The sequence below is a fragment of the Cotesia typhae genome, unplaced genomic scaffold, assembly GCF_013202065.1.
Source record: "Cotesia typhae breed Kobodo isofemale line unplaced genomic scaffold, CoteBio_Ctyphae contig_48, whole genome shotgun sequence".
In the NCBI taxonomy this organism is placed as follows: Eukaryota; Metazoa; Arthropoda; class Insecta; order Hymenoptera; family Braconidae; genus Cotesia; species Cotesia typhae.
Window position 1 is genome coordinate 11,278,524 of NW_027423756.1, and position 14,625 is coordinate 11,293,148.

The 14,625-nt window shown below is 35.1% G+C and overlaps 1 protein-coding gene across 1 annotated transcript in view; it reads right to left on the minus strand.

Moving 5' to 3' along the window:
* LOC141529740 (uncharacterized) overlaps positions 1-13,435 on the minus strand; it is a 178,111-nt gene extending 164,676 nt beyond the window's left edge. The window contains exon 1 of the transcript XR_012479652.1: positions 12,938-13,435. The gene's annotated coding sequence lies outside the window, so the exon portion shown is untranslated. The remainder of the gene's footprint in view (positions 1-12,937) is intronic.
* Between the last annotated feature and the right edge of the window lie 1,190 nt (positions 13,436-14,625).

Consider the following 14,625-nt stretch of genomic DNA (forward strand, 5'->3'; position numbering starts at 1 on the left):
TACCTTAATAGAAAGAGAGAGAGAGAAAGAGACGGACACGCGGTCTGTCAAAATTGTTAGTGGCTAATTCTTGGTTTGCTTTCATCAGCCGCAACCCTCGTCTTTCATTTATCCGTCATTTCACTCTAGCAATAACAATACACTGCTCTCTCGCTCTATTATATTTATTTCTCTTCATTTATATTATTATAGCAATCGATCTTCCATTCTTATAAACTCACTGAATCGAGTGTCGAATGATATATGTACACAATACAAGTGTTCAATTGTCGGTCAAATTTATTAAATGTGTCATTTCCTAAATAATTGAAAACATGTTAAACTCCAGTAAATCACAGGGAGTTTAATTACAAGTAATATTTTGGGTAATTTAGTTTTCATTTTATTGTTTTTTTTTTTTTTTTTTTTTCATCCAAAGGGTGAAAGGGTAAACGAATATATAGAACCAAAAGCGAGGAAAGATAAAGAGATAAATTTATTGAGATGTTAAAGCTCAATTGTGATGAATTTAAAAGTATTTGACTGGACCACCACGAGGAGACATTTAAATCCCCCTGGGTGTGACTCTAATCCGTAAATTCGCGTATAGAGCCGTCGAGGAGGCAACAAGCGGAAGATTCTCGTCATCAGAACGGTCGTTGGCGACGGACCAGGGCCCGGAAAATTAACGCCACCGCGAATCAAGACGACAATGTGACTCATCAGTTAAATCCGCGTGCATAATCCTTTACAGCCTCCTGCTCTCCCTACGACTCCACTCTACTCTCGGTGTCCATGTGTATTATACATATAAATCCTGTCTTGTTAGGGTGGGCTTGAGGCTCCTGATGTTGTTGGTGTGTAGCACCACGAGAGGAGACGAGACGACAGCAACAGCCACACACGTTTGTACGCGCGCGAACACTGCGTCAACGGGTGCTACTACTGTGTGAATTATAATCAGAATTGTGGTTAGCCAGTAGTAGAGATAAACGGAAAGGGAATAGACAGACTTGGCTTACTGTATTATACATAGGGGCTGAGAGAGACAGGAATAATCGGTACGAGGGTTTCCAAGGGTATTTATCCTACTGCAGAGTGACATAGCCCGGCTACTCTGTACGGGGTAGATGGAAATCTGCGGCATTTGGAGGCACTGGCCAAGAAAATTGGCTGACAACATTCGCACACTGGGACTGACTACTCTGAATTGTCCGGACGACGCCCTCGGTTTCAGATTTTTAGGCTTCACTGAGTTTACGCTCTAAAATCCACCCACAACTACCTCTATCTGCGTTTTCAGAATTCATACAGTAATTTACTCCCAGGTCTTTGCTAAATTGAAATATAATTCATCTTGTTGTGTTAGAATTTTTGAATTTATTTTATTTTATTTATTTATTTCAGTCTTAATTAACAATTGTGTTTCAGATTTTGCTGCAATCAATTGTTGTCTTCTGTTTGCCCGGGCTTGCAATTTTTTTGCTATCCAAGACTCGGGTTAACTCTTGCCCCGTACTTAGCCGTTAAGGCTTAACAACATCTTCACATTAGTTGGGCGCAAGCCAGGTTTAAGCCTTGGAACATTGGGAAAGACTTAAAATTAAACTTGGGAAAGACGATTGGCATATGCCATTTGCATGATTGGCATTGAAATCGTTAAAACAATCATCAAGACACGGAAACGCCTGTTCATTTTCCTGCTAATAAAAAAAATTTTAATCCATAACTATTTAAACTGCAGAAAATATATATTTTGTAATAAGAAAAAAACATTTAAAAAATCGAAAATACTTACCTTGAATACCGTCACTAATTGAATATTACTCATTTGATAATGAAAATATTTTTATTCTAAACGTGGATAATCATATGCTTTTTATACTATAAGAAATATGATAATAAAATTAAAATAGTCGTAAAAATTTAATAACTTCATAATATTTGTGTGGTTGGAAAATTATTCCTTTTATGATATTATTTTATTAGTTTATTTTTAGAATACAAAGTATTGTTTTTTAATAAATGCCATTTATTTTTAATGACGTGTCATCTACATTTTTATCTTATTGGACTTTGTCGTAAAAATATAATTATTTTTAGATGAACAATTATTTAGTTGAAATTCAAAATAATAACAACAATTAATAATTGTCTTCTTCGGATAAAATAATCATAATAATATTTTATGAATAATAATTCCATTTTTTAATTTATTGGCAGGTAATTTACTTTTACAGGTGATTAAAAAACAAATTTATTAATGTATGAAAAATAATTTCTATATTTACTGATAATAAAAAAATTACATAATTTTTATAATAAAAAAACTTTAATGACACTTACCTTCAATGAATTTCCCAACTAACTATTAATTGTTTGTCAATTAAAGTGTTATTGTAGAAATTTCAACAATAAAATCATTTTTATCCACATTAATATATAATAATGCAATAAAATAAAAACAGCTTTAGTTTTATGATTTAATTGAGAAAATAATTTATATTTTTAGATCATCCTTCTATAAACTGTTCATCACTATTCTTAAGCATAATATTTACCGCTAAAATTAATTCAAACCATTTGACGCAAAAAATTTCAATTGGAATATTTGAAAAAATTTACAATACCCGAAATAAATCAGATATATATATAGGGAACAAAAGGTAGATTTGAGCCACTAACGAGGGCCTCGTGCCAGCAAACGTCTGTGAAATTAATCCGGACGAACATTGTCGTTGATGATCGAGGCTTATTGTTCCGATGAACCGAAACGCCTCAAATGTGCGTGAAATTAACTGGCGGAATTGTTGATTGCCTTTAGAGCTCTCGATGCTCTCAAAGTGTCATTAATCCTGTTCACATGGACCTCAGTATTGATGACTAACTGATATGATGCAGCACGGCCAAATCCACATACATATTGGCCCATATATATATTCTAATGACCAAAATTTTTTCTTGCATTTAACATTGCATCAAATTCGTCGTACTTTTTTATTATTTAGTGATAAATTGATGACAATATGTCACCTCCAATCGGATTCGTAATAAATTATTTTCCATAAGATTAATTAAAAAAAAAAACCCAAACAGAATATTCAAATTATCGAAAAAAAAGTAATCGAAATTATTGATCAGACCCTTGACATTTAATTTATTTAATTGAATGAATAAAATTAATTCATATTATGTACTTAAGTAATAAAATAAAAGATTAACATCTGTGGCCAGTCGGAATATTTATTTGTGTGAATAAATTTGTCAAGTTAAGAGATGAATTTACGAAAATGTGGACATATAAATTGAAGAGTATCATTCAGAGGAATTGAATTGCCCGCGTGAAATGCAATCGGATTTAAGTCCGGTAAACAAACGGACTTTGGGGTAAACGCTCCAGCATTTAACGTCACACTTAAACACAATCACAATAGCCGACATAGAAGAAGGATATAATGGATGAGTTAGCGTGGTGGACACATACACATATTAGTAGTAAGGATCCAGTGGTGTTTGCCCCTGCGTATACAGAATTAACCCTCGAGCGCCTCCTCATTCCGGGAATTCGGACAACGTGAGTTGTTCTATCTTCCTGCTATGCGGTCTAGTGTTGTGTAGGCTCCGAGCAAAGTGCCTACAAGATTTGTCTACTCCAGTGGACACTTAGTATTAGGGGAGTTACCGCTGGACATATGGGAACACCATGTGGCCACTGCGAAACCGCGGCAGAAAGCTTCATCCTCTACTCAACCCCTCGCTCCCTGTGCAGCCCAGTGAGGGCGGTCACCAGTCCACCGCGCGATTCACCACCCGACAATTCTGTCTCCAGTATATTCTCTCCTTACTCTCCACTTTGTACGGCAGACTGCTGGTATATAGTACCACGTAGGGGCTAAATGCTTGCCGCAATTTGTAGCAATTTGTTAAGTAGCCAGCCGGAACATTATCTATATTACGTTTACGCTGCTGTACACTCCGCGAGATATACGGCATGCCGACAGATTTATGGTCCTTGGAATAATGTCAGACTACTACATATACTCTTGGAGTCATAGTTATAGTTATTGTTGTAGCTACACACAGATATGTATTAATTTATATATTTACTAGAGTAAATTAAATATATATCTTGTGCGTGGAGATAAATGAGGTCTAAAAATTCCGGAAAAATATTATAAAAAAATGCAGATGCTATTTTCTCAGTCAGATTAAAACTCAAGGGATAATTTATAGTTGTAATTTTTTGGATCTAAAATTTAGTAAAAATTTTGATTTAAAAATTATTTAATCTAAGGTATTGAAAATTTAATAATGAAAGTTCTAGAAAAAAAAAAGGAGTAAGGAAGTTTTCTTCTATATCCTTACTCTGTATTTTATTTTTCAGATTCTGATGCCAGTCTAATTATCAACCGTATCAACAATAATTTGTATATAAAAGTCGAAGAAGTAATCGACTTCATTAAATATTTAAGAAAAAAAATTTATAAAAATAAAATTTAATGTTTACTTAATTTTAAAAATAAAAAAAGTTATCAGTGAGTTTATACATCTGCTTTACACGACAATAAGATAAGAATGAGTACAAACATTTTTCGTAACAATAACCAAGTTTAACATCGTAGTTTTATTTCTTTAACAAGAATATCGGAATTGTGAAAACAACCGAGTAGGAGATATAGAAGAACCACAGAATAAAATCAAGAGAAAAGAAACCCACAAGATGAAACTTGGTGGAAAGCACGTTGTAGTTTTTCCTTTGCCTCTGGGTCTGGCTCTGGTCGTATCGAGGATTCAAGAATCAAGTCGAGGCGACTTGGTTCTTCAGGAGAAGTGAGTAGAGAGCGCGGATGCTTTTAGTCGATGAGTTGAGTTTCCCTTTACCCCCTTGTGTCCTGAGCGGTTTGTGTTCCTTTATACCCCCTCGCGCACCTCTGTCCTCTTTCATCTTTCCTCTTGTTTCTCAGCTCAGCATCCTTGCTCTCATTCCTTCTCGCGGTATGGCCCGACCCGAGGAGGACTCTCATCCATATGTAACAGTCGCCTGGTATTAATGACGAGGGCTGGAAGGAAGGTATTGAGTTCATCGCAAGTGGAAGCGAGTGCAACGTCAGAAATGAAAGAGGAAAATTTTATAGCGACTGAGAAAGTCTAAAGATCCACCAATCATAATCATTCCTTTAGTCTTACACAATTGTTACGGCTTTATTTATTTTATTTTTTTTTTTTTTATTTCACCCAATAAATATAATCCAATAATATGCCGAGCTATTTTATTTATTGAATATAAATTTATTTAAATAAATAACATCGCGGAATCGAAAGTGAAACAAAGAAAATACTAAAAATCAGGAAAGTACTCAGACGAAAATAATAACAATTTGCTGCTAGTTTGTCGGTTTTAACGAGATGTTTTTCGGAATATTATCATTTTATCTAAATGTGTAGTGATAGAACCACAGATATAACCTTACACTCAACAGTTTCTCAAGTAAAGCAAGCTCCAGCCAATTTCTCCGATTGTCTTAATATTATAATGGAAATAATAAATTGGGTACAATTACTTTCGTCAATTTGCTGAAATGGTCGTGAGAGCCATCTTCCTGTTAGATAACGTCTTGTGTGTATATGTATCCCTCTATATCCATCTATCTACTCTACTCTACTCAACTAAACTAAACTCAGCTCTGTACTTTACTACTGATACAGCTTGACATCGGTGGAATGGATTTACGGGATCGATCTCTCGAGATGCACGGAGCCAAGGTTACGGAAAGGGATGGATAAGGCATTAGGTAATCGAGGAAAACAAACCCAGGGAGACTACTACTGTATGCTACTTTAGCTATTGCTATTGCTATTGCGGCTTTACCAATACCTCTCCCTCTCCTCTTCTCACTCTGGTAGTTTGTGTATCCATCAATCTTTTCTACCTTCTTTTCGAATCAAGATTACAACCGGAAAACAAAGACCCAACTAACATCAGCTTTTATTTAATCTACCACTTGTTTTTATATCGCCTTTGAATTTTTTTTTTTTTTTTATGTTACCAATCGTAACAAATTGCTCTGTATTTTATTTATTAATCAGCGTGAAAAAATCTTCAGTTGTTGAATAAAAAATAAAAAATTTTTGTACGGAAAAATATGAAAGTATTGGTTGAAAAAAAAAAAAAAAAAAAAAATACGTGTCATATGTGACTAAAGATCCGAGTCGGAAAAATTAGCATACCGAGATTCAATTCCGGGGTGAGCAGCTAATTTGGTTGCTCGCGAGCAAAATACAATTGTTCCCACATGTAGTTATTGTCATTGCAATCGTTATTGTTATTTATACATATTGTATATTCAAGAGTGTGTTCATGCAGCGTGAAACTGAGACAAACATTAATATAATGCGATACACACAAAGTAAACGGGTCGGGAATTTAAAGTAAAGACAGTTTGACATGTAGCGACAGTCTGGGTGTAAGTTTGTGAACGGATCTCGCCCACAAACCACTCGGGTACATCTAATATTATGTAGATAAAGATATTAAAATAAAGTATTATGTGTAAAGACTAAGAGGGCAATCTTGGACTGGCGTAGAAAAAAATTGCTCGTTTCCGGCTGATGATTAATTTTCGTGGAACTTCTCCATACTTGACTACGTTCTTTACTTCACTCTCGTGTACTATATCTGTAGTTTATTTATTTAACTCTGTCCTTTTATTTCTCCTCCACTCCACTACTCTCTTTTTAACTTCCTCCGGCTCTGTTTCTTCCATTCTATTATTCGCTATTACCCAGTGCAGCCCGAACCCAGTGCAGCCCGAAGTGGAGTAACTACTTCGCGGACGAATGCGCGAATTCAATCGATATGCCTGATGTTTATTTCATGACACATTGCTACCCGATTTTATTTTTTATTTCCTTTTTTTTATTCATTTATTCATTTTGTTTTCAATGTCACCAGAAATTCAAATTTTTAAATCCGTTTTATTATGTCATAAATTTTGAATTAATGTGATACTTATATAGATGTTGTATTGTTTAAGGGAACAATATTTTTTTATTGAAGCCATCACTTTTAAGCGTCACGAGCTGACAAAAAAGTTGATCAATTTATAATCCTAATCAAATTTAGCTTTAGAAAGGCAGCTTGAGCTTTAAAATAAACGCTCGGAGAATAATTTTGGCTAGCCCCGCAACCCCAAATTTAGATCTTCAGAGTCAATATAAAAATAATGAAATTAAATAAATTGCCTAACTAAACTTATTTGTAAAAATTGATTTTTGGTATTTAAGAGAAAATTTTATAAAAATTATAATTATTAAAGTTTTAACTTATTTGAAAGAAAATTTAAGCGTTTGTGGTTAAAAAATCACTTTTTTAAATATAACTGTAAATTACGATTGTATCTTTTTGTCACCGATTGCGTGAAGTGAAGAGAAAAGAGGAAAAATTATTAAACGGTTTATTTTTCTTTAAAAAAAAAATATCTATAAAGACATATATATTTTTCACCTGACAAAATCCTTGAGAATAGGTGTAACGTTGTTATTATTATATATTATATAAATATATTTAAAAAGTGAGAAGTATTTATTGAAAAGACCGGAACCGATGGCAACAAATGGCGCCTCCCAACACGAGGACATCTCGAGGCATTCAGTCAGCGGTCAATCACACACGCATAAGTCTCTTTCATTTTATTTTTCATTATACTCTTACGTCCACTTAACTTTAGTTCTCTTTCACTTGTCGTTTTCTTTTTTATGTACTTTTTATTTTAAAACGCTTAAACTCTCCCCGTATTATATTTTACACTTGTAAGAGCTATTATACATTCATACGTGTCAGCGGTAAATGCCACCGTCTTGAAGATTCGTCTTGGCATGCTTAAAAGGCTAACTGATAGCCGCTCTCAATCAAGCGACAAAGCAATACAAACATAAAAAAAAAAATATGTCCTCTGAAAAAAATAAAAAAATAAAAAGTGCTTCGTGACAATTCTTCATAACACGCATTACTAAAAGATCTTCCGAGTTTCAGACCAGACCACCTTACACTTTCGTGTATTGTCTAAAAACTTTATGACATATGTCTCCGAAAATATCCCTAGCATTTAGATGTATGTCTCTTTAAATTAAATGGAACTAAGCCTAGCCCCTTTTTTTAGGTTTAATTTCTACAATAGTTTGACAAATATCAGTTATTGAAATTACCCAAAAAAAAAAAAAAAAAAAAAAATGACTGCTGAGGTGGTCTCTAAAAAATAAAAAGAAAAAAAAATTTCTCCTTATTTTTTGAGACAAAAATTGACTGATACAAAAAAAGCTGACACGATTACGTGTAATTTAAAAAGTTAAGAGTTGTTGGACATAAGGTACAACTGTTAACAGATACGTAAGCGAGACCACTCGATTCGTACACACTGAAAATAGTCCCTCAGCGGCAGTTAACTCTGAAAGCTCCCCTGACTTTTTTCTTCCTTCACACCTCGACTGACTGTACATGTACACATTCGAACTAGCTTCGTATTCGCATGTCTATGAAGGCCTAGATTATACAGTGGAGGGTATATGACTGTAATACAATATGCGAGTACACAGTGCATACATATGAATGCCGCTTGGTAGTACCAAATGTACAAATTACGCGAGCAAACTCGTCGACCCGTGCAATATTCCCGGCTACAGGCTACTCTACCGGCAGCACTGCAAGTTAAATTCACCCTGTACTCTGTGCCCGCGGGTTACGCTCGAGTCAAGATGCGATGAACATGTGGCATCATTTGTTACCTCGGGCCGTGTAGACACAATGGGGCTGCATGACGAAACTACTCAGCAAGTGCTAATCTATCAAATTTACTTTATTGCAAGCCTCCATCCTTTTTATTTTAAATTATAGGAGTATCATAAAAAATTTATTTCTATTTTCATTTATTAAAGATTGAATTAAATGGACAAAATTAAGGATTAAATTATTGAAGGTACATTTAAAAGATCATGTAAATTAAAATTTAATTTATAGTTGAAGAATTTTTTCTAAAACTATTCCAAATTATTTAAGCTTTCATTTTTTTATAACTTTTTCTAATTGTTACATGAATGATAACTTCACTAGGATCTCTTTGAACTCAAAAACGGAAAAATGCCTCGAGCAATTTGTATTAAACGATTTAAATAAAGTAAAGACTAATCTTACAAGACAAATCCTTTTATTTAATGGTTCTTGTTTTTTATCGTAAAATTGGGACGGTGGTAAAAAAAGGATAAACCGATTTGTAGCATTTTGAGGGTTTGAAATGCGGTGCGGTATCGCGTGGACATATGGTCAGTGTAGAGCTGAGGAGAGATCATAGTCAGCGTACTCGTGGTGTTACGGTAAAAGGGACAGACAAAAAAGCGGTACAAAACGGCGACAGAAGTTGGGAGTGTCGACGGGTGATATATCAAGGCTTAAACTACTGTCCTCTATTTGGGGATCCTGGTCGACTGGCTGGCTGCTTGCACACTCGTATGTACACAAAGCACCTATATTTATATTTATATATATTACTAAGTGTAGCAGTAATACGTACGTAGGGCATGCACACCTCCTTACACCCTGATCGCTAAAAATGGGTGATTGGTGACTACTGACTGACAACAACACAACGGCCATGCACTGCCACTATTCGGCGTATGGTGTTACGGCCGTTCCACCAAGGGTGGAATTAGTTAATAGCTCCGATAGTGTGCCGTGTGGGGACGTTAATGTGACGCTAGTGAACCGAGTACCCAAAATGTCTGGCCGAATTCCCTATTGTCTATATATATGTGGTTTCCAATCTGTTACTTTTTCGCGCGACCCAAGATTATCACCTCTGCTTTATTCGGCTTTATTCACCACCCGTCATTAGTATAGTCTCTCCTGTACACACAACACTGCTTTGTCGTTTTTTTAATGCTCACAGCTACTTTGTTTTTTTTTCTCATCGAGAAGTGGCTTTGTGTTGTTAGAGGGACGAGGCAATCGGATTTAAAGTTCATTAGTTCGTTCACACTCAACGCAAATTAATACTTTTTGTCGAGCAATAAAATTTTTACTGTCAAAAAAATCTTTTTCCAATTTTGACTCTTGTTACATTTTTACATGTATTATCTTGAAAGATAAATTTATAAAGATGTATGTAAATAATTATTCAAAGAAGGATCAAAAGTAATAGAGTCAAAAAAATAAGCGAGTCATTTACATATTTTTTTTTTTAAATATATAAATAAATCGTGCATATATTTTAAAATCAAAGGACTAGATAAAATTAAATGATGCAAAGTCCACTCGTTAAAAATTCAACGGACTTGTTATCATTTTGGCTCTTTGAAATCTGGATAAAAATTATGACTGTCGTGAAAAAAGGTTATGTGTAAGTTTGCATGATGTACATTAGCTTTTATTTTTGTTTTTATTTCTTACTTGCATTTAATCTCGAGGCGCTACCAGCATCATATCATCAGAAGCTGAGTGAAGATAAGAGGAAGTGACGTGATGAGATGACTAGCCTCGACATTTTACACGTCGCAACTAAACAGCGAGTTGAATTATTATATACAGCGGACTATTTTCTTGGTAACTCGGTTCGACGCGCAATGAATAAAAACCGTTTGAAGTATCGCTAGGTGCAAATTAACGCATAATTGTCAAACGTAACGAGGCCTGGGAGATCGGAGGCGAGCCTTTGCACAGAGAATTAAAGTCCAAAGGAAAACCCTTCTCGTAAGCATCAGAGTTAGCATTTACGCGGACGAGGACGATGAAAGACCCTCCCTTATTCGCCTACACCCTCTACTCTCTGTGCCCTTTACTCTACTTTTTCTCTGTCGCGACTTTCTAGACCTCGAGTACACTCTCAGAGACCTACAGCCGATCCACGCCATCGCGAAACTTTGATTATTTTTATAATAACTTCTGAGAGAATGTTGCTTAAAAAAATATGTCTTTAGATGCTTTTTCGTTATTACATTTTTTTAATTAAATTCTAGAAAATAAATCTTTTATAATATGAAAAATAAGTAATTAAAAAATTTAATAAGAAACTTTTGAATATAAATTCGATCAAATTGAAGATCCAAAAAAAAAAAAAACAATTAAATATTAACCTGCACTCATTATAATCTTACCACATATAAAAGTGTATATGTAAGAAAAAAAAGGGAATTAGTTACTCGCAAAAGTCTTCATCGCAATAAATTATCATTTTGCCGGACATCAAGATTGAATAATAGTGATTTAGCTTAAATCGCGGCAGTGTGTTACGGGCGTTTTTCCGAAGCACACGACTGGAATTAAAAATTTATAAAATAAAGCATACATACTACAGGAGTACAACAACAAGAGAGCCTGAGGATCTGAAGGAGGTAGAAGAAATACAGAGAACGGTGGATGGAGCGCCACAAGAAAAATTCAGATGTGAGATAGAGAATAAGCTACTGAAACTAAAAGGAAAACCAACAGAGATAAACAATATGTATAAACATACAAACGTACAACCTTGATTGTAGTGCGTATAGAATGAAAAAGTCGTTGCACGACGAGTCCCCGAGGAAGAATACGATCAACACACTCTGCTGCTGGCTGAACCGCTACTGTTGATCGGTAGTTTCTCATAGAACCTGTTTCCATTCGTTACCACACGTCCTCGCAAAATCTTCGACGTCGTATTTTGCCCGACACCGTATATTCTTTGTATTTACTTATTAGTAAGGATGCTTAAATCGTTTTAGTACTTATTAGTATAAATATCCCTCTTAGTTGCCTTGCCATAAATTAATTACGACTTCCAATCAATTAAATGTCCAGTGGGATATCTTATCATTTATCATAAGCACGTTTAATTAATACAGTGGACTTTTGCTTGCAAAATTGAAAATAAATAACTACCCGTTTACTTTCAATCCAATTAAAGGCCCGCGATTTGCATCTCTATGCTAGGTCACGCGTGTTTTGGCACAACGTGTCGTTTAGATTACACTTTTGAGCGATTGATCGTCATCAATGCTCGGGATCTAAATTTGGTAGGCACACGCTTTAATAGCGATGAATCGTGCCGATCTGTTATTGTCCCGTATAAAAATCTGTATTGCTGGTTATTGAAGCAGAAGCGAGGTATGTTTGGTGTGTAGAGTGAAGGCAATATGCTCTTTGTCAATTACCAAAGGGAGAAACTATTGAAAGCTTTACTAGTACAATAATATATAAATAAACCCTTTGGTTTCCACGGTGCTTATAGGTTGCGTTGGTTGGCTTTTTTACACGACAGTGGATGCTGGCTCACGCAAGATCAATTAAACAAGCTCACGGCACGGCCAAGTGCCGATAGATAAAGGAGACTTAGAAGAGAGGAAGGGAGATAAGGGCAGAGGACTGTAGATGTAGATGGGATTGTTTCGGACTTCGACACGTGGCTTGGACAATGGCAGGGCTCCCCTACACCCAACATCATCAATTGCCATTGGTACCTCTGTCTCAGTCATCAGGATCTATTAAAATGGCCTTACATCGCATGGTTTTGTCTCTTTATCTATCTCTGACTTTCTCGGGTCTCAGATACGCGAAGTGACTGACGCTTGCCCCTCTAAATACCAATAGCAAACACGAGCTAGTATATGGTTTAATGTGAGACGATAAAAATGACATTTACTCCCTCGTATAACTGGGCGTGCCCTCTCACGCCGTGGACGCGACACTGGGCTTTGTGTTTTATTATCCGGAAATTAATGATCGTCAGGAGGTGGTACCGATCGTATGCACTATTACTTTGATATACAGCAAAGGTAAGCGATTGCGACAGTAATGAGAATTTTTATTGCCGTTTTTTCGTTTGTTTCGAAATGACTTATGGTAATATAATGAATATTATTTCAAAGTTTTTTCGACAGGGAATAAATTATGAAATGTTTTTAAAAAAATTAAATTAAGCAAATTTTGTTGACTCACCACGTCCAGAGGCTGCAAATTTCCATCTTCTTAATCCGGATTTTATAAACGAGGCATCGGAATAAATTCAGGAATGGCTATCGTTGATGGATGAAGATTGATGCCATGTGTGGGCACAAGACCACGTGAATCCTCAAGCTTCATCTCCACATCTTTGCAAATCTCTTAATATTGATTTTTTATCGTATCTGATATTTTTGATCCGATGCATTTTTTATTTTATCGCAGATATAGAAAATTTCCATGAAAAATGAGGCTGAAAGCTAAAAAAAAAATAAAATTAGGGATTAAAAGCTTTGCAACAAGATTGCGGAAAGTTGATAAAAGAGTTTTTTTATTGTATTGGAAAAATAAAGAAAAATATGGAAAAGCATAGTTGAATGCTGGCGACCGCCGACGGCGCGAGACGATTGCCGGAACGACTCGCGTATTGTCGGAAGTTTCATTGGCTGTTTTATGTCGAAAAAAGATAAAGGAAAAAAATAAAAAGTAAAAAAGGGAAAGTAAACACCGGAGTGAAAGAGATCAGTGGGAGGTCCCGAAATGGAGATGATACCCCTATATCTATTCAATCGGATGGTATATTGATATAAAAAGCTATCCGCAATGCCCGAAGGATAGACGCAGATATAGAAGCCGACGAGAGAGAGAGAGAGAGAGAGATTGATTGATTGATTGATAGTTTATTAATGCCAAGGCACAAGCCAAATGGCAATTTTAAATACAATATGAATTACAAATACAATAATAATAGAAAAATTATATAAGTACATAAACTATAATAAAGATCTAATATAAAAATTTATATTTATTTTATCTGATTCAACTAACATACTCAATAAATTATTCAATTAATAACAGCTGATAAAAGAACAAAGTTGGAGAATTTAACACTTAGAATCTAACAGTAATTATCAGAGAACTTATCACTTTACAATAACAAAATTAATTATCCAAATTCAACAAATGGTCAAAAATTTTATTTTTGAACACTTCAAGACTAGATGAGTTTACAATCTCTTCAGGCAGTTCTTCCCACAATCGTATTACACTCACTTGGAATGACCGCTCCATGAAGGTCGTAGCAAAATGCGGAAACGTGAAAAGAGAGTGTTTTTTGGCTGCTAACCTATCTGAACGTCTGACTTCGGTCTCCTCAACAAAAGCATCTCGTAGGTACTTGGGTTTACCAACTTGAAGTAGCTTAAAGAAGTAACAACTCATGAAGTACATTCTACGATATTTCACAGTAAGCCATCCCAATTCTAGTTGATAAGGTGTTATATGCTCATCTTTTCTAAGATTAAAAATGAACCTAATTGAGCAATTTATTGCACGTTGAAGTTTCAAGTCATTTTCAGATGTTGAATCTACTAATACGATGGAACAGTAATCAAGAAGTGGTAAGATGGTGGATGATACTAACAATTTCCTGATGTCAGTTGAGAAAATGTTCTTCCGAACCTTGAGAGAATGCAAGGCTGAATTAACTTTGCTAACCACTAGCTTGACATGATGATTCCAACTTAGGTTCCTACTGATGTGTAATCCCAAGCACTTGGTAGTATCAACATATGGAATTATGACACCATCTATAATAATAGGTGGCAGATCAAAGTTACTCAGTTGTTTCAGCTTGCTATTTGAACCCAAGATCATTGCTTTGGTCTTGGACAAGTTTATCTCCA